The sequence below is a fragment of the Phyllostomus discolor genome, chromosome 1 (assembly GCF_004126475.2).
Source record: "Phyllostomus discolor isolate MPI-MPIP mPhyDis1 chromosome 1, mPhyDis1.pri.v3, whole genome shotgun sequence".
Lineage (NCBI taxonomy): Eukaryota > Metazoa > Chordata > Mammalia > Chiroptera > Phyllostomidae > Phyllostomus > Phyllostomus discolor.
In genome coordinates, this window is record NC_040903.2 from 216,272,625 (window position 1) to 216,293,980 (window position 21,356).

A 21,356-nucleotide genomic window follows, 5' to 3' on the forward strand; every position below is an offset into this window, starting at 1 on the left:
AGGCTCTGGACTCGCACGCTCAGCGTCCTCCGAGGGGGACAGGCCGGGAAGGACCCCCCCACAGGTGCCGCCAGGCGACGCACCATGCAGGCCAGGGGAGCCGTCCCAACAGGACACGGAGTGCAGAGCACCCCCCCGGAGTTACGAGGTGCCGAGACCCTGGAGCCCCGCCGTTTCCTGACGCCGAATCAGCACAGCCAGCTCCTCGCACCAGATGTCCGCCCTGCGGTGCCCCCTGCCTGCAGTGGGTTTTGATCCTGTGGCCTCCCGAACCATCCATCCCTGATCTCAGTCCACCGTCCTGGACCCTCCTCCTGGGACCGGAAGCTTGGGCCTGAAGGGCGGGAGGGGTGGGATCTGCCCAGACCCGCCATCTCTGTCCCTCACCCTCTGCTCTTCTCCTCCCCCTCCCCCCCAACCTCTGGTGGAGAGGCTGGGGAGCACCTGGATGACGTCATCAGGCCCCGAGCTGGTATATTAAGAGCTCACCGGCCCTGTCTGAGAGCTGTCGTGGCGCGGGCCTTCTCTGGCTGGGGAGGGAGATGCTGGGCTTCCTTGGGAGAGGCAAGCCAGGTCCGGACACTGCTCTCCACACCAGGTGGCGGGGCGGAGGAGCCCCGCATTCGAAATCTACCATTCACTCATCCACCCACCCACCCGCCCACTCATCCATGTATTCATCTATCTCATCATCCATCCATCCATCCATCATCCGCTCATCCATCCACCATCTACTCATCCATTCACCCATCTGCTCATCAATCCATCTATCCACCAACTCATCCATCCATCCACTCATTCAACCACCCATCCATTCACCCACCCATCCACTTATCCATCCATCCATTCACCCATCCATCCACTCATCCAACCACCATCTACTCATCCATCCACCCATCCCAGTCATCCATCCATCTATCCACCAACTCATCCATCCATCCATCCACTCATCCATCCACTCATCCAACCACCATCCACTCATCCATCCCCCCACCCACCCACTCATCCATGTATTCATCTATCTCATCATCCATCCATCTACCCATCCACTCATCGATTCATCTGTCCACCCACTCATCCATCCTTCCATCCATCCATCCATCACCCACTCATCCATTCACCCATCTGCTCATCAATCCATCTATCCACCAACTCATCCATTCATCCACTCATTCATCCATCCATCCACTCACCCACCCATCCACTCACCCATCCATCCACTCACCCACCCATCCATTCGTCCATCTATCCACCCAGTTCAACAATCCAATTGAGTGTAGTGCGCAAGACCATCAACTCAACAAATAGTGCCGTGGCCCCCTCCCTCTGGGCTGGGCTCTAGGACTCACATAATTAAGGAAACCAATGTGGTGACTCCCCTTAGTCAAGCCCTCAGATGCCACGCCACCTCCCGGTCTCCCCCGGAGAGGGGGTGGGAGGAGCTGCAGTTCTCTGAGGTCTGCTGATTTCGTCGGCTGTGAAACTCTGTAAGTCAGTAAGGAAGTGGGATTCCTGTTACATGATCACACATCTTGGGGCCCCCATCTGGGCAGCAAAACCCCTTCTTCGTACAGGTCGTGGGGTGGAGCCCGTGCACAGCCCCTATTCCCAAATGAGAAATGGTTTCATGTGTTCTGGAAGCGAGAGAGAGTTGTCAAAGATTGTGAACTCAGCTGGTAAACTGTGAAGCTTGGGTCTCAGTGCTTCCCGGAGCCACAGGAAACAAGACAGCTGTCACTGATTAGGGCTGTTTCTGCCCGAGTCCTGGCTCACTCTGACTCCAGCGGCCTCCTGAGGGCCGGCCAGGAGGAGGGGGGCTCCAGATGCCACGGGAGCCCCCCACGCACGCGGGTTCCGGGAGGAACCACGTGTGCCTGTCGGTGTCCCTGCACTCTCAGCTGCAGAGCGGGTGGCAAGGTGCCCCCCAGCCCTGACAATGCCCACAGAAGAAGACGAAGAGGAGGAAGCATCACTTCCCAAGGCACTCTCAGGGGGGAGAAAATTTCCCAGAAGCCCCCAGCAGAAAGGGGTCACGTGCCTTTCCAGAACCAATCACCTGCCGGCAGGATTCAGGAACGGTGATGACTGACATCCTAGAGGGGAGGGTGGATTTGGGGGGCGCTGTTAGAGACACCTCAGAGTAAGCTATTGCTGCCACACCCCAATAATCTGTGTCCACATTTTAACTGACCACATGGGAGGTGAACGTGGTCTTCGTTTTGTCCAGCATCCTTCTCCCACCTCCCTAAAGACCCCTTTTCCTGTAGGAAAGGCAGCCAGTATGACTCAGGAGGGCTGGCCCCAGCCAGCCACAGGCCCTGCCCTTCATGCGTCCTGGGGACCTGTTCCGTGGGCCATTGGAAGGTCTCTCCTCAGAGACCATAACAAAAACACAGTCTCAAGGCCTTGTTGTCCCTTCTGGGCAGAGAGCCGAGAATGGCAAGCAGAAAGGTGGAAGCAGGACAAAGGGAGTGAGCTCCTGGAGTCAGCTATACCTGAAGCTGCACAGGGAGTTCCCAGTATGGAAGCCATTTTTTCCTTAAACTAGTCTGAATAGCGTTCGAAATGGTCTGTTGAGTGCCCGCCACCGCGAGCCAAGGTCCACACCGGGCACCAGGACAGACAGAAGGGTGAGACCCACTTGGCCACACCCAAAGAACCGCCATCCCTTTCCTCTCTTGAGGGGGGCACCTTACGGGGCCTTCCACGGAAGACCTTGGACATTCTTCTGCAGGCAACAAGGGATCCAAAAACGGGCCTGGAGGAGGCGGAGGCCGAGGCCCGGGGCATGGGTGGAGTGCGGAAGGATCCCGGGGACCGTCCCGTTTGGGGCTGAGGGCCAGGCTCAGAGTGGAGCTGCTGCAGGTGGGGGGCAGGCACCGGCCCCCTCCCAGAGGCTGTCAGATGATCTCCCGGGGCCCGCCCTCCTGCTGGAACTGCTCTCTGCTGCTGATCTCAGCCCCTGCAAAGGCCTCCAGGCTCGCCGGGTGCAGGGCCACGCCCAGCACCCACTGCGCCTGTACGGTGAGCAGCCGGCCGAGAACACGCCGCGTGTGTCACGGGGCTTCGGTCAGGGCGCTGGTGCACAGCTCCCTGCAAACGCTCGGGGCTGCGAGGGGCGGGCAGGATCTGGGGGCGGCGGAGCCGGGCGAGGGCGGCTCCCTATCTGCGGTGTGGGGTCGGGAGGGCGGCACTGGAAAGGGGACGGCTGGCCGGCTGACTCGGTGGGGCAGGGGGTGCACAGGGGGACCAGTTGATGAAGCAGGGGGTAGGAGGAAGGAGAGAAGAGACCGTTTTTGAGGAACGGAAGCAGGAAGTAAGTCGGCGGCAGAGAGGTCTCGGGGAGGCCGAGGCGGTCGCCATGGTGCCGTGTGCTGGGGCCCCAGGCAGGACATCTGCGACTCGCTGTCCCCAGGCCCGTCCCGCCGGCAGTGTGGTCAGCAGGGGCCTCCAGCGGCTGTGCCTCCATCCCCTGGGCCAGCCCCCCACCTGGGCCTCTTCCTCTGTCCAAACACACACTCTCCCCCCGCCATGCACGGGGGACACCCCCAGTAACCATCCTGTGGCCCACGTACCCTCGGCATCGACTTCCAGACAAGCCCACCCGGGATGGGTGGCACCCGGCATGGGCCGGGGGACAGGGAGGCCGGCTGCTCGGTGCCCGACCAGCTCTGAGTCCCCAGGGCCAGCGGCAGGGGCAGGCTGGCTCAGACATTACAGCCGTCACCACAGGGGCGAGCCCCGGAGCCTCGGGAGGGGGCAGACGACCCAGGGGGATGGCAGTGGGAGGCAGGCTCGGAGCGTGTCACGGATCGTGCATCTGAGACGCGTGGAGGACACGGGAGACGTGAGGACAGCAGGAATGGTGGCTGTTGCTAAGCACCACGGTGCTCCTCGGAAAGGCGGCAACAGCGGCTGGCGAGGAACAGGCAACGGGGAGCCCGAAGGGCCTCTCGGAGGCGACCACTCCTGCGGGGCCAGGGTGACGTGGTTCTGCCCAAGCTGGGAAAACGGGGGACCCTGACTGGGGGGGCAGGGAGCAGATGCCCCTGAGCTCTCACTCCCAGCTAAGTGGGGCCCTCGGAGCTCCAGGAGGTGGCCCACCTGCCAGCCCCCGGCCTGACAGCCATGACGGTGCAGCAGGAGACTTGCAGAGGCTGTCCCCTCGTGGAGACCCCTGTGTCCCCTCCCCTCCCCTCCCCCACCACGAGGCTAAGGACCAGGGGTAGGGACACGCTGGGCCTGACAAGGGGGCAAAGAGACTGCACCTCGAAGGTCTGGCAGAGATGGGGCGCAGGCCTATGGGGGAGGCAAGTGTTCCTCAGCGGCACCCCCCTCAGACACCGGACAGACGCCGGCAAGACCCCGGGAGCTGGTGGGGACGCACACCCCAGGGCTCCTGCGGGCCTGAGCCAGCGCGGGCCGCTCTGACTGCAGCTGAAGTGCCGGGGCCACGGGCAGATGCCGAGGAGGGGGCTTGGGACACGGCACCGGGCACGGACACGCCGGGTCAGGCCAGGGGGCCCCCAGTGAGGCTGTGCTCCCGGGAAAGGCCTGGAGGTCACGGCATCTCTGAAATCCAAGGGGCAGCGGCATCACTAAACAGTCAGTGGTGGCTGTCCTCTGAAAGAAAGCCGGGGGGAGTGGCAGGAGAGGCAGTGACAGAACCCAGCCTCAGAGGGCAGTGGGGATGTGGGGCCCGAGACACGGGCCAGACGGCAGCATGCACCCACCAGGACACAGGGCTGGTGGCCAGCCGGGTCGGAGGGCAGCCGCAGCAGCCCGGCCAGGGGAGAGCTGGGGCCGGAGGAGCAGATGCAGCAGACAAGGGCACGTCCTCGGTGGTGCCGACAGAAGTCAAGTGCAGGTGAACCGACAGCCAGGGAGGTCCCGGCAACAAAAGGGGGCAGGCAGCCCCTCGCCGGGTTTCCCCTCCTGACTGAGGCCGCAGACACAGACCTCAGCCTGGAGAGGCGGCTGCGTCCCCAGGCGACAGGCCCCACAAGTATTCAAGGTCATCTTTCCCGATTTTTCCTCCAAAGGGACCGGCGGCCACTGAGCTGTCCAGGCAATGGGGGGGGAACACCCACGCATTTGGAGGGCTGCTGGACCCCAGCCCTGGGCTGACCTTGACACCAGAGACGTGACCTGGCGTCACGGCTCCCACCACACCGACTTGAATCCTTGGAAATGCCACGCTCGGCACCTGGTGCCCTGCCCCCGCCAGCCCTGCCCTTGGTGTGTGGAGTGAGAGCTATCGAGCGAGAGGCCCCACGGAAGGCTCCAAACCCAGCCCCTCCTTGACCAACAAGTCAGAAACAATGTCACCTCCCAGGAAAGGGGGTGACAGGCTGGCGCCCCTCTAAGGAGACGCAGGGTGCTGGGCTTGGTCGGCATCTTGTCTCTGCTGAGCTCACCAGAGAACTTCCCTTTCCTGGGGGACAGGGGACGCACCCACGGCTCCACTAGGAGCAGCCGGGTGGCGCGAGGCGGGGCCCTCGCTAGGGCGGAGGAACGTGGCCGCAGCCACCGACGTGACGTGTGCCCTGCGGTGCAGGAGTCTGAGTGTGCCGGAAGGGCTAGAGGAGAGGGCAGCCTGGGGACTCTGGGAGTGAATTATGTCCTCCCCACTCTGAGCCGGCCCACAGTGAACGCACTGTCCCCCCACCACCACCACCCCGATCCGCTCCTCTCCCCACCTTCCCCATCCCTGGCACAGACTACCAGGTCTCTGGTTCCCTACGTCATGCAACTCCTGAGTTTTGCTGGACACATGGCCACCCACGTGAAAGACTACATTTCCCAGCCTCCCTTGCAGGCCAGTGTGGCCATGTGACTACATTCTAACCAATGGGATGTGAGTATAGTGCACGGCTGAGTTCCACTTCCGGGTCATGCTCTTAAAGGGGCCGTGTGGGTCTGCCCCTTTCTACCCCAACTCCTATCACCCCTGGGAATGCAGACCCGGTGGGAGCCACCACCTCGGACCACGCCAATGAGGGCGAGATGCCAAGGACGGCCGGAGCCATGAGGGCTCCACAGGGCACAGCTGGCCTGCACCGGATGGCCTTCTGCGGGGACAGATAAATGTCTCCCCATTTCGAGCCACAGTTATTTTTAGTCTGTTACCCGCCACTCACGTCCCAACTAAGGAACCGTCTCAATTGGTGGCCACTCGGGGCCCTCATCTCCCAGGTCAGAAATTTGGGAGGTCCCACCAGGTAAGCCCCATGCGTTGAAAATCACCCCAGCTGCCAGCCAGCCCCCAGGTGTGCACACGCACCCGCAGGTCCGCACCTGTATTTCTTCACGGACACCCCAGGACAGCAGGAAGGTGGGGCCCCGACCCCAGGCCTGGAGTTCGGGAGACCGAGGCTCAGAGAGGCTAGACCGCCAGCGGGCTCGCACAGCGAGGGGCCGACCCAGCCGCCACGCGGAGGGCGCCGGGCTGCACAGTCAGGCTCCGAGCGGCCCCCTGCGGCGTTCTGTGCGCCCCTCCGCACCGCGCCCTCCTCCAAGAGGAGGAGGCCCTGGGCCTGCCCGCCATGGTGCCCCGGCCTCGCATGGCCTCCGGTCCCACCCCCAACCCCAGTGTGGGCAAAGGCAGGAATGCCCCCTCCCCTGCTCTGGTGCTTTTGGCTGGTTGGACGTTCAGAGTGACCAGAGAAAATCCAATGTACGTTTCTACGCTCGGGAACCCCAGGGAACCTCAGGGACGGAAGGGGGAGAGTGAGGTGCAGGTGACACTCTGCACCCAGGACTCGGTGGGGCCCCGGGGGCCTCGGGGGGCTGCTGCAGGACAATGATGGGAGTACATGTGTCCAGTAAGCAGACGTCTGCCCTGCCCTGCCCCGCCCTGCAGAGGTCAAAAAGGTGACCTCTGGTCATCCCTTATTACGGGCCAGGCCCTGACTCAGACCCTTCCGGTAGCTAGGGAGGACGCTGTGGCAGAAGTTACTCTTGACCCCGGAAGGTCTCACTGGCCTTTGGTGCAAAATAATCTATTGTACGTACCACCGAGGCATCTTGGGGTGACCTTTCCGAGCCCCCACACCAGCCAGGCCGCTTGCACACCTCAGGTGGAGTGATACTCCAAGGTGGTCTGGGGGCACCACTGCCCTGCGTAAGCTGGCCACGGCTCCCCACTGCTGGAGGGCGAAGACAGGCACCTCGCCACAAGGGCTAAGGCCCCTGGTGGCCTGGTGCCGACCCTGACCCCCACTTCCCACCAAGGGCCGGAAACCACTGGGGGAGGGGCTGCCACCCCCATTTTACAGGTGAGAGGACAGGCTGCTATGGTTGGTGACTCACCCAGGGACCCCCGTAGGAGATGCCCGGAGTGGGGACTCAAACCCACTCCGCTCCTCTGAGTCCGCTCACTTCCCATGCCGTCTAGCCCAGGAGCCAGGGAGGCCCGCGCAGCACCCTGTCCTCAGGGGCTGCGGGGGGGGGCGGGCTGGAGCACTTCGGTCCCATCAGAGGGCAGAGAAGGCTCGGGGAGGGGAGGCAAGGTGACTTGTCAAGGGTGCACAGCTGGGGAGCACCCCAGGGGGCAGAAGCAGGGAGCCCGGACACCTGCCTGGGCCCCCTCTTTACCTCTGTCCTTGACTCAGTGCCGGTGGCCTGACCCCTGCCGATACATGTCTGCGCACACAAAGCCCCAGGCCCACCCTTTCTCCTGCACAATCAGGGGGAGGCCCGCCAACCCTCTGAGCCCGAGTGTCCCCACCTGTCACAGGGACAGACCTGAGCCCTGCGCACAGTCGCCATGAGGGAAAGAGGAGGCAGAAAGGGTTCGGGAAGGGGCTCCTGCTCCCCTCCATCCCCAACCCCCACCTCCTGAAGGAGGCGGCGTTCCGGGCGGGCACCCCCGGGCACGGGCCCCACAGGGTGCAGCCGGGGCGGTGCTGCACAAAGGCAGTGGGCCTGCGGCTCCCACCCCTCAGGGAGCTCTCCCCACGGGGCCTCTGAGCCTGAAGTGCCCCTTGTAAGCCCCTGACGTCATGTTTGAGCAAGGACAGGCACGCCCACCCTGTGTGAGGGTCCTGGGAAGCAGGGGTGCGCAGGAGGCGGTAGCAAGACCCGGAGACAGGAGGGCCGATGCTAAGGGCCCCTGGAAGTCAAGCCAGGAGCAAAGCTCCAGCCCTCCCAGCCTCTGCCTGGGGAGGAGGCTCAGCCCCCACCAGCTCCCAGCTGCTCCCCATGGCTCACAGGCCCAGGAGCCCCTGGACCCTCGGGACCTCAGTCTTCCAGCTGTGACTTGGGAAGAGCAGGCTCCTCCTTGCCCAAGAACCACCATTCGGGAGCGGAGTGCCCTGTGGCCTGGGCAGGCCTCTACCCAGCACCCACTGCCACTTGGAGCTCATGCCACAATGTCCCCAACCTGGCAGAGGCTCCAGAGGGGAGGACAGGAAGCAGGACTGAGTGCAGCCTCCCAGCCCCGGGCCCTGCAGAGTCAGGGCACAGGCCTGGGTTGTGAGCCAGGTGCCCAGTAGGGGGCACATGAGAAGCAACCACACATGAATGTTTCTTTCCCTCTTTCTCCCTCCCTTCCCCTCTGTCTAAAAATACATAAATAAACAACAAGGAAAACTCGGATCGATATCTCATATCAACATAAAGGTAAGCATCTTTAATAAAACATTATCAAATTAATCCAATAATGCATAGAAGAATTATATTTGATGATCAAGTTGTATGTATTCCAGGTACGCAAGGTTGGTTCAACATTTGAAAATCAGCTCACATAATTCATCACATCGACAGGTTAAATAAGAAACATAGTCATATCAACGAGTGCAGAAAAAACACTGGCAAAACCAAGTACTTATTACTGATAAAAAATCATTAACAAACTAGGAACAGAGGGGAGCTTCCTCAACTTGATAAAAAATATCTATCTACCTTACGGCTCACATCACACTTGGTAATAAGAAATTAGATACTTTCCTCAACAAAATATTAGCCAGTCAGATCCACCAATACATTAAAAAGATCATGACCCAGTGGGGTCATGACCCAGTGGGATTCATTCCAAAGATACAACGTCGGTACAATATTTGCAAATCAGTAAGTGATGTATCTCATAACAAAACGAAAGACAAAAACCATGTGATCCTATCAACAGATGCAGAAAAAGCAGTGGATAAAATCCAGCTCCCATTTATGATAAAAACTCTCGGCAAAGTGGGAATAGAGGGATTGTACCTGAACAGAATGAAGCCATAGATGAAAAACCTACAGCCAACATCATACTCCGTGGGCAAAAACTAAGTGTTTCCCTTAAGACAGGGATGCCACTTTCACCACTCTTACTCAACGTAGCACTGGAAGTCCCGGCCACAGCAATCAGACAAGAAGACAAAATAAAAGGCATCCAATTGGAAAGAAGGAAGTAAAACTATCATTTTTGCAGATGACATGATACTGTACATAGAAAACCCTAAAGACTTCCACCAAAAAACTATTAGATCTAAGCCCCTGGCTGGTGTAGCTCAGTGGACTGAGCGCAGGCTGCGAACCAAAGTGTTGCAGGTTCGATTCCCAGTCAGGGCACATGCCTGGGTTGCAGGCCATGACCCCCAGCAACCACACATTGATGTTTCTCTCTCTCTCTTTCTCCCTCCCTTCCCTCTCTAAAAATAAATAAACAAAATCTTAAAAAAAAACTATTAGATCTAATAAATGTTTCTCTCTCTCTTTCTCCCTCCCGTCTCTAAAAATAAATAAAATCTTTAAAAAAACTATTAGATCTAATAAATGAATATGGCAAAATAGCAGGATACAAAATTAATATTCAGAAATCAATGGCATTTTCATATACCAATAATGAACTATCAGAAAGAGAAACTAAGAAAACAATCCCATTTACCAAAATATATATATACACACACTAATAAGGTCCCTAGGAATAAATTTAACCAAGGAGGGAAAAGACTTGCACTCAGAAAACTATGACATGTTGAAGAAAGAAACAAGACACAAACAAGTGGAAACACATACTATGTTGATGGATTAGAAGAATTAGCATTATTAAAATGTTCACACTACCCAAAGCACTTCTTATTAAATACCAATGGCATATTTTACAAGTTTATAGTTTTCAAAAATATATATGGAACCAAAGGAAGACCCTGAATAGCCTCAGCAATCTTGAAAAAGAAGAACAACGTTAGAGGTATCACAGCACCCGATATCAAACTATACTACAAAGCCATTGTAATCCCACCCAAATCTGGTGCTGGCACCAGAACGGGCACACAGATCCACGGAATGGAACAGAGAGCCCGGAAATCAAACCCACACCTTTATGGTCAATTAGGATTTGACAAAGGAGGCAAAAGCATACAATGGGGTAAAAATAGTCTCCTCAATAAATGGTGTTGGTAAAATTGGACAGGTACATGCAAAAAAAAAACAAAAGTGGACCACCTTCTTACAACATACACAAGAATAAACTCAAAAGACTTAAAGATAAGTTGTAAAACCATAAAGTCTTAGAATCTTAGGAGGTTTGGTTCAGATGGTTAGGGCGTCATCCTGTGGACCAGAGGCTGTGGATTCAATTCCCAGTCAGGGCACATGCCTGTGTTGTGGGTTTGATCCCCAGTGGCGGGGGGGTGGGGGGAGGGCATACGGAAAGGTAACTGATTGATGTTTCTCTCTCACATCGATGTTTCTATCTCTCTCTCTCTCTCTCTCTCTCTCTCTCCTCTCTCTCCCTCCCTCTCTCTCAAAACAACAAAAAATAATGTCCTCAGGTGAGGGCAAAAAAAATCCTACAACAAAACATACGCAGTAAAATCTCACACATCTCTCATAGCAATATTTTTGCCAATATACCTCCCAGGGCAAGGGAAACAAAGGAAAAATAAACAAATGGGACCACATCAAACTAAAAAAAAGCTTTTGCACAGCAAAAGAACCATCAACAAAATGAAAAGGGGACCCTCTATATAGGAGAATATGTTTGCCAATGATACACCTGATAAGGGGTTAATTTCCAAAATATACATTTAAAAGCTTACATAACTCAACCCCAGGAAGACAACCCAATTAAAAAGTGGGCAAAGGACCTGAACAGACATTTCTCCAAGGAGGACATACAGAGGGCCAATACCATATGAAAAAATGCTCAACGTCACTATCATAAGAGAAGTGCAAATTAAAACCACAGTAAGGTACTGCCTCACACCTGTCAGGATGGCTGCCATCAAAGAATCAACACAGAACCAGTGGTGGCGAGCACAGAGAAGAGAACCCTAGTGCACAGGTGGTGGGAATACGGACTGGTGCAGCTACTGTGGGAAACAGTACGAAGTTCCTCAAAAAATTAAAAATGGAACTGCCTTCTGACCCAGCGATACCACTACTGGCAGTATATCTTGAGAACCCTGAAATATCAGTCAGAAAGAATACAGGAACCCTATGGTTCATAGTAGCATTATTTACAATAGCAAGATCTGGAAACAGCCCACGTGCCCATCAGCAGAAAAGTGATAAAAAGCTGTGGGTCCATACACATGATGGAATACTATACAGCCATAAAAAGAAGGAAATCTTACCCTTTGCAGCAGCGTGGATGGACCTGGAGAGCATTATGCTCAGTGAAATAAGCCAGTCAGAGAAAGACAAATGCCATGTGATCTCACTCGTATGCGGGAGCTAACGAACAAAATGAACTGACAAACAGAACAGAACCAGAGGCAGGGACACACGGGACAGACCGACAGATCTCAGAGGAGAGATGGGTATGAAAGGGGAGGGATCAGCCACAGGACATATGTGCATGGCCCACAGACACAGATGACACTGAGGTGGAGGCCAGGGAGGGGGGGCAGGGCTGGGGGGAGCCGAGGGGAGGGGGGAGGGGGGCATCTGTAACAGTGTCAACAATAAAAAACGAATTAGACACTTTCCAACATTGGGAATAAGGCTGATGGGGGCGTCCCCTCCCCCCACTTCCATTCAACATGACAGCAGTTCCAGCTACGGCACTGAGGAAACAAAATGTACAGATTGTGAAAAAAAATAAAGCTGTCTTTGTTCACAGTTGACATGATTATCTATAAAGAAAACTCCAAAGAATTCATACACACACACACACACACACACACTCCTGAGCTATAAACAAGGTCAAGGATACCTGTTAATATACCAAGTCAAATGCTTTTTTGTGAACCAGCAACGAGCAATTGGAATTTGAAATTACAAACATAATATAATTTACAATAGCACCAAAAAACTAAGTGCTTCAGTATAAAACCTAACGAAATATGTTCAGGGTCTAGACGCAGAAAATCTCGGAACTCCAATGAAAGAAATCAGACAATACGGCAAACACGTGGAAGGATATTCTGTATTGTAGGCCAGGAAGCTTCGACTTGGAGTTGTTCATTCTTCCCAACTTGATAGACTCATCACGACCCACAGCAAACCCCAGCGATCAGCAGCCACGGACACACTGATTCTAAGCTCATGCAGGAGGACAGAGGAGCCAGAACAGCCAACGCGGCGTTGAAGAAGAGAGGCGGGCTAGAGGACCTACGCTACCCGATGTCAGGATGACGTCAGGACGTGCCCGACGCACAGTAATCGAGAAAACCGAAACAGACCAACAGGCAGAACAGGGAGCCCGGAAACAGACTCACAGAAACGCGGTCAGCCGGTCTCCGACGCCAGGCACAGGCAATTCAATGGAGAAAGTACCGTCTTTCATCAAACGGCGCTGGGACCATCAAACATGAATTCACAATTAAAAACAATCTAGAAGTAGCCCTGGCTGGTGTGCTCAGTGAACTCAGTGCCAGCCTGCGAACCAAAAGGTTGCAAGTTCGATTCCCAGTCACAGCACATGCCTGGATTTCGGGCCAGGTCCCCAGCTGGGAGCGTGCGAGAGGCAACTGATCCACTTTCTCTCACAGTTATGTTTCTCCCCCTCAATCCCCACTAACCAATAAATAAATAAAATCTAAAAAAAATCTAGAAACAGGTTTTATATCTTTTCACAAAAAAATTAACTCAAATGGCTCCTAACTCTAAATGTAAAATGCAAAACTATAAAACTTCTCGAAGAAAACACAGAAAATCTAGGTGACCTTGGATTTGACAATGCGTTTCACCAAAAGCACAATCTGTTAAGGAAAAAAAACTGATGAATTAGACTTTGTGAAATTGAAAACTTCTTTGTAAATGACACTGCTACAAAGAACGAAAACGCAAGCCATGGGCCGGGAGAAAATATAACAAAACACATCCAGACAAGGCCTGGCATTGAAAATACACAAACAATTCATAAAACTCAACACACAACAAGAAAACAACTCACTTTACAAATGGGGCAAAAATCTGAACAGACATCTCACCAAAGAAGATATACAAAGAGATATACAAAGAAGATATGAAAAAAAAAAACACTCAAAATCTTTTGTCGTTGGGAATTACACAAATAACCATGAAATAAAATAAAGCAAGGAGAGGCCACTACCCACCTACCAGGACGGTCTCTAAAGTATAAAAAAAGCCTGGACACTGCGAAACGCCGGTGAGGATCCGGAGACAGGGTCTGCACAGCCACGACCGCGGAACCGCAGGGACGGACCCAGCCGCTCGGAAGACAATGCAGAGGTTCCCCACAAACCTGAAACACGTCTCCCCACGTGACGCAAAGCCGCCCTCGCAGGCATTCACCCCAGTGGTTCGAAGATTCCGGTTCTCCACAAAGGCCTGTATGCCAATGCCCACACCAGCCTCATTCATCATTGCCAACAGCAGGGAGCAGCCAGGGCGTTGTTGCAACAGGTGAATGGATAAACAAAACTGTGGTCCATCCAGACAGCAGAATGTCATTCAGCGATTAAAAAAAAAAAAAAGTCTATCAACAGCCATGAAGATGTAGACAAGACTTAAATATGTATCACTAGACAGAAGAAGCTGGTCTGAAAAGGCTATGGACCATATGATTCCAATTCTATGACATTCTGGAAAGGCAACACTATGGACAATGCAAGAGCGGGTGTTGTTGCCAGGGAGATGGGGTGGGGGATCGAACAGACACATCCCAGGACAATGACACTGTGCTGTGTGGTACTACACTGGGAATACGTGCCACGATGCATTTGTCAGAGCCACAGAGCTCCGCGGCACAAAGAAAGGACCTGAGCACATGCAAAATTTAAAACATCGTCTGGAGAACCGGGGGTCCCCGAGAGGAACGCAGACTGTGAGAGAGACACTAACCGTGTTCCAACCGCCTGAAACAGCCTGCTGGAGGGGGCGGGGTTGGGGGTGGGGGGAGGACGCCGAGCCCAGGGACGGGGGCTGCACGGCGTCTGTGGGACTGACTCAGGAGGAAGTGCCGTCAGCACTGGGCTCTGCCTGGTCATCGTCTCCCGGGGGCAACGATGACACCGCTAGACGTGCCCGCTGGGCCTGAACGGTGAAGTGCACGGCCGAGCCGGCAGAAATCCGGTCTGTCCCTGCGGGGGCGGAATGCACACGTCAGCGAGGGCGGGCGGGCTGCTGGGATGGCCCGCGAGCTGACCCGCAGGAGCTGGAGAGCGCAGTGTGACGCCAGTGTGGCCTGGGGGCAGACAGAGACGTGCACGGGTGCGTGTCCACAGGTCCCCGTGCACGGTCCCCGCTCCGCCGGCTCAGAGGACCCGGAAGCAACACCCGCCCCGAGCGGCCAGCACACCCAGGGCACAGGTCTCGGTTTTGATACCACGTCCCAGCAAAGGGATCCGCGCTCCTCAGGGGAAGTGGCTCTGCGCTGGGGCGGGAGCGACACCCGAGGAGCCTGCAGCACCGCGCCAGCTGCCAGCGAGGGGGCCCCCGAGGGGAAAAACCCACACCGTGGGAACAGTTTGAGCAACAAAATAATTGCACTGGACGGACACCCCAGGGATAGAGTGCATATCCATGAGTCCCTGCTGACACAGGTAAATGCGTACATCCAGGGTGGGTCAAAAGCAGCTTTGCAGTTGTCCCTGTGAAAAACACGTGCAGGTGGGGATCCGGTGACACAAACACTGCGTTAGCGCTGTGTCTCACCCACGCACGGCCACACGCCCCCCTTTCTCCCACCCTGCACAGAGACAAGGGGGGGTGAGGCGGGCGGCCCTGGAGGAAGAGTTCCTGGTGATGTGTACAGACAGTTTGCCCTTGAGCCGGGGTCGGGGGTGGGCCCAGCTCTGCTCCTTGGGGCAAGTGGCGGAGTGACAGCCTTCTACGAGGTACAGCGTAGAAACCCCACGAAAGCCTCAGCCAGGCGGCCGAGATCCACAGCAGCAGCGATGATAAGTCCTGTGAGACTGGGTAGCATTCCCCCCCAAATTCCACCTCTGCTCCCTTCTGAACAGAGAGCTTCTCGGCCTCGCAGCCCGGAGGGTGTTGTCACGGGGGCTGTGGGCGCGGTTCTCGCCTCGCTCTGTTCCGTGTGCGTCTCTCCAGGGAACCCTAGCCCCCCGGGTGAGGATGCCCTGGGAATGGCACTGCGCCTCCGATTCTCACCCCGAAACCCGTAGTTCCAGGGCGATCGTCAGAAAAACACCCCCGCAGATCCCCCGCAGAGTGAGGAACGTTCAGCAGAACACGTGACCCGTACCCCCCAAGGTACCACGGCCATCACCAACAAGGGAAGCCCCAGAAACTCTTGCTGCCCAGGGGAGCCCGAGGAGCCATGGCGAGTGGCGGCAGAGGATGCCGGGACTGGGGACACACTGGGCAGAAGCCCGTGAGGTCTGCGCGGTCGGGAGTCACTCATTAATGATAACGCACCGGTTCTCCGATGGTTCATTCACAGGGCGACAGAGGACAGAGTCAGGGACCTCAAAACAGATCAGTGGGAAATATCCAAGCTGAAGAACGGAGAGGAACAGAGTTGGAAAACATGTACAGAGCTCCGAGGACCTGCGGGGCAGTAGCACAATGCCAACCGAACATGTCACGGGAGCCACAGAAAGAGAAGGAAGAGAAAAGCGGGGAGCATAAATATTTAAAGAAATAATCCCCAAGATTGTCCAAATGTGGGAAAAGGTAGAAATGCCAGGATCCGAGAAGCTCCGCGAACCCCGGAGCAGGATAGAGGAGCACACGGCAGCGGCAAGCGGGGCACCAGAGGTGCAGGAAGTCAGGAGGGGAACCCCAGCCACACGGAGTGCAGCGGTCACTCCAGCACTGCTGACCGCTCGTCGGAAACTATGGAGACGGGGCAACAGTAGAACCACACCTTTAAAATGCTGAAAGAAAAAACTGTCAACTCAAAACTATCCAATGCAAATATCCTTCCAGAAGGAAGGTGAAATAACATTTTCAGTTAAAACAAAACAAAAAAAAACAACGAAGAGAATCGGTACCCAGCACACCTGTGCCACAAGAAGCGTGGCAGGGTTTCTCTGTGTGGGCGACGTGGCCGGGCCAGCCCGAGCGGAAGAGTCTGGAAGGCTGAGACCCGCGGCTGGGGCTGCGGGAGGCTGGCGCCGGGCGGGGCAGGAGGCGTCAGGGTGAAGCCACCACACGGGGCAGGAAGTCAGGGCCCCGGATCTCGGCGGAGAGGAGGCAGCCCTGGGCCCCTGCATCCTCACTCGGGGGACAGATCAGGGGACACAGGAGAGCAAAGGACAGAACCTTGGAGGGAGGGGCGCCCCCACTGCTTCAGAAGTCCGTGCGCGGCAGAGCAGTGGCACCTCCCACTCGGGCCCCGGGGGCATCAGACTGCCTGCTGGGTAGGCAGAGACGCGAGACGGGCACGCGCTATGTGAGGTCCGGCGGGGGCCTGCCTGCACGGGACATAGCACCCCTGGAAGTGGGTCTGGGCTGGGCCTTTCCCAGCACCCAGCGCGGGCTCAGCAGTCAGCGGCCGGGGGGGGGGGGGGGGGGGGGGGGGGGGGGGGGGGGGGAGGGGGGGGGGGGGGGGGGGGGGGGGGGGGGGGGGGGGGGGGGGAGACACGGAACAGGCCCTGCCCAGAGAGCTGTTCGTTTGGACCAAAGGGCCAGGGCCGCCTGACACACAGCTGTTCCCGCTCACGGCCGAGCGTCCTGGATGCCCGTGTCCTCCCAGCAGGACGGCTGTGATCAGAGGCAGACGCTGAGGCCAGTTTTTGGGGGCTAGGACGACTTCCAGGGAACTGGAAATGGGGCAGGCCCAGTAGCCTGAGTCTGGGCCTTGGGTGTCTGAGGCACAGGGGTCACGCCTCGGGGGGTTCACAGGCAAAGATGCAGCTTCTGGGAGAGGCAACGCCGGGTTGGGTGACCCCACAGAGGTACAGCCCAGGCCCACCCACGGCCACACCCAGGGCTTTGGGCAGCGGGGCCTTGGCCTTCCTCCCAGGCCCCTTCCCCTACCCTCAGGCCCCACACTCTCCTCCCTGGTGTTCCTGCTGCTGGGTCCCCAGCCTGGAATGCCGGGAGCCGGCGTGAGTCACCGTGCGCACTGGCTGCGTCCAGCGACCCTGAGCCGGGCTCCAGGCTGGGGGCCCGGGGGGACTGCCTCAGAGACAGCTCATCTGCCCCAGCTCTTCCGTCACGTAGCCCTGCTGGCCTCGTTCCCGCGAGGGCCCCAGGGCTGTGCAACGCCCGGGGGAGGGACCTGGGGCCCACGAGCGAGAGAGGAGGGGCAGGGCACCAGGGTGGCCTGGGGCCCCAGGAAGGACACGGAGAGAGAGCTCGTTCCGGCTCCACGCGGACAGCTGAGTGTGCTGTCCATGTGCTCGGCGAGGGGACTGTCCACCCTCGCCTGCAGGAAACGGGCAGGTGGACAGGCCGGAAACCCACAGTGCGACTCTGGCCTCACTCAGGCCCACTGCTCCCCGCCCCCCCCCACACTCCAGAGGCGTGGGCTGCCAGACCCAGTTGCATGTCTCCTGAGCCTGTCGGACTGTTGGACAGGGTCCTGCTGGCCAGATGGCAGCATCTGGAGTCCAGCCCCCCCGCCGCCCACCGGGGCCCCGTCCCCCAGCCCCTGCCACCTGCCAGGGGTCTGGGTCCCTGGTCTCGGGAGCCTCTGTCCGCAGCTCTGGAAAAGCTTCCGTTTCTCATCACGAGGGTGACGCCGCCGCCCCACCCCGGCTGCAGACTCACGTGGCCACCTGCCTGCCACACACCCATGGGACAGTGAGTGGGCAGCCCCAGACTGACCTGGCCCCTCCGCTCCCCACCCCCCCCAACCTGCTTGGCCTCCCCACCCCCATCTCAGCAGACAGCACCACCTTCCCGCCAGGGCTGAGACCCAAACTTGAGGCTCACCTTTGTCTTCTGTCTTTCACCCCAACATCTAGCCCATCCTGTACTTCTGTTTTCCCCTCCATGGCCAAAGGTCACCCCGAATCTGGTCAGCCCCCGCTGGCGCAGCCTCTGCCCCGGTGTGAGCTGCCCCTGACCTCGCCCACCACAGCCTGCTCCTCGGCACCCAGAAGCACCCCGAAATCCGCCCAGAACCCACCAGGGACGTCCCCATTTGCTCCACAGCCCTCACCCCAGGGCTGCACCCCAGAAGCAGCCTCTGACCCAGCCCTGCCTCCCTTCCCCCCGTCTGGGCCCCTCCTGGTCCTCACACTCACTCAGCAACACCTGCCGCGGGGCCTTTGCGCGGCTGTTCCGTGCCCAGCACGTTCTCCGTGAAACAGTCGTGTGACTTGCCCCTCGTTCGTCCTGTGCAAACGGCGGCTCTTGGGCTCCTCGGGGCCTCTCTTCCCGTTACCCTCGGCCCCGGCCCCGCCGGGTTTCCACAGCGCCACCCAACCTCACCCGCCACATCACACTGGGGCCCTGAGGTCAGGGTCCCGACCTTCTGAGCCCTGCTGGAACCCCAGTGCCTAGAAGGGGCTGGGCACACAGTAGGGCAGCAGACATCCGTCGAACGAGTGAGTGAACACGTGGATGACAGTTCTGCTTCATCTGATGCTCCTGGCTGGCGCTCTCCCACCGCAGGCCACGCGCCCCTCACGGCTGAGGTTTCCCTGGACGGGATGGCCCTCAGGGAGGGCGCTCAGAGAGGGTGAGAGACCCCTGCAAAGCCACCCAGCTCCGACTCCACCCTGGGGTCTGGCTGGGCTTTCCCTCCTCCTCTCGTGGGGGTCAGGGTGTGTTGCAGGGGTCCCTGGGCCTGTGGGGGGAGGGACACACTGTCCCATGCTGGGGGCAGGGAGCCTGCCACTGGGGCTCTTCCAGGACACACACGGGGCAGGTGGGGCCTGCGGAGCGGCAGACGGAGCATGCCTCGGGCCTGCGTCACCACTGGGTCCCTGCAGGTCGGGCCCCGAGGCCCCGGTCCTCGTCTGGAAAACGGGGTGTTGGTAACAGGACCTGGACTGAGAAGAGCACACACACCACGGCAGGTCCGGAGCACGGGCCCCGGCAGCAGGCCGCCCGGTTCAGGTCCCGGACCCCCACCTGCGGGTGGGACCCTGGGCCGGTGACAGGGACGCTCCGTGCCTTGGTGTTCTCACCTTTAAAGTGGGCACAGCGATTCCCACCCGCCTGGCAGGCTGGTGGGGGATTAATGAGTGGGTACCGGAGAGGGCTCAGCCTATGCCTGGCCTGTGACACAGTCTCAGAGGGGACTACAGCAGCAGCAGCAGTAATAACAACAACAATAACAATAACAACAATGGAGAGCTCGGGGCCCTTTGTGGACCCCTGGGGAGTTCTCACTGACTTCTAGACCCCTGAGAATAACCACCACAGAGACGTCGGCACGGGGCCAGACCTCCCCCCAGCCCCCTGCCCTGCCTCTGCATCCCCACTGTCCTGCACGACACGGCCTCCCAGTGTGCAGGCACATCAGGGCTGTTCCCACTGAGGGTCAGAGCAGGAGCAGGGCGAGAGGCGTGGGGACTCATCCAAGGTCACAGAGAGTGCCAGTGGGGGCCAGGATTCGTCCTCCTCAGGAAGGGTCCCCTGACCCCTGCCCCAACTGGCGCTGGCTCTTCTGTCATATGCCCCTGTAACAGCCTAACCCCCCACCCTTGCACATGAGTCACACCCCCGTGGCCATTTCTTAAGGTCTGCCTACCTGCAAGAGCCAGGGCTGTTCGCACAAACCCCCGCACTGGCCCAAGGCAGAGCTGGTTCTCAGGGAAAAGCTATTGAATGGCTGAGCGGATGGACAGGCGGATGAAGGGATGGGGTGGATGGATAAATGGATGGATGATGGATGGATGCAGAAATGGATGGAAGGATGGATGAATGGAGAGATGAAGGGATGAAGCGATTAAGGGATAGGTGGGTGGGAGGATAAATGGATGGATGGATGAAGAGATGGATATGATGGATGGACGGATGGATGGACAGATGAAGGGATGAAGCAATTAAGGGATGGGTGGGTAGATGAATGGGTGGATTAATGGATGGATGTAGAGACGGATGGATGAAGAGATGGATGGGTGGATGGATGGATAGATGGATGGAAGGAAGGAAGGATGGATGGTGGGTGGATGGATGGATAGATGAAGGGGTGGATGGATCAATGGATGGATGATGGATGGATGCAGAAATGGATGGAAGGATGGATGAATGGATAGATGAAGGGATGAAGCGATTAAGGGATGGGTGGGTGGATGAATGGATGGATGGATGAATGAATGGATGGATGAATGGATGGATGGATGGATGGATGGAAGGATGGATGGATGGAAGGATGGATGGACGGACCGATGGAGAGACAGAAGGATGACGGACGATGGGTGGAGAGTGGATTGGTGGAAGGAGGCACAGGTGGGTAGATGGGCGTGGGGTGAGTTCTCTGGTGAATGAGCAGATGGGTGGGTGGGCTGCTAGAGACGACTCCCGGGACAGCACCGTCCCTGTGACATCATCCCCATCATCTGAAACACAAGGAGGCTCTGCTCGCCCCTGAGACCTAAAAGAGACCCTAAACGTGTGACGCAAAGGAACTTGACCTCAGTGGGCCCCGGTTCTCCGCGTATGAAACAGTGAGACGCAAGCAGCCTTTCCGTATTTCCCGATTCCCCGGGCCACGCTATGAGTGGACAAGCGAGGCAGCCCCTTGGCGCTGCTGAGTGCTGCCCAGCGCTTGTCGGAAGATCACACCGGCCCTGGCGAGGTGCCGGGCGAGGCAGGGAGCCGCCCTGCTGGGCGGCCCCGGGCGCATGCGCGGGTGCGCGCCGCGGCCAGGCGGGCTGGCGGAGGGAGGCAGCAGCGGTCGGGGACCTCGGGCTCTCCGACCCAGTCACCCCACTGCTAGGGACGGGCCCTGGGCGGGCAATCCCGGGCTCACCCGGGCGGCGGCGCAGTGCCGAGCGCCGCGGAGGGGCTCCCAGCAGGGACGGAGCCCGGCTCGCCCAGGCGGCCTCTACCGTGGGACGTCCTGCAGCCGTGCAGGCCGGCGCCTGAAGGAC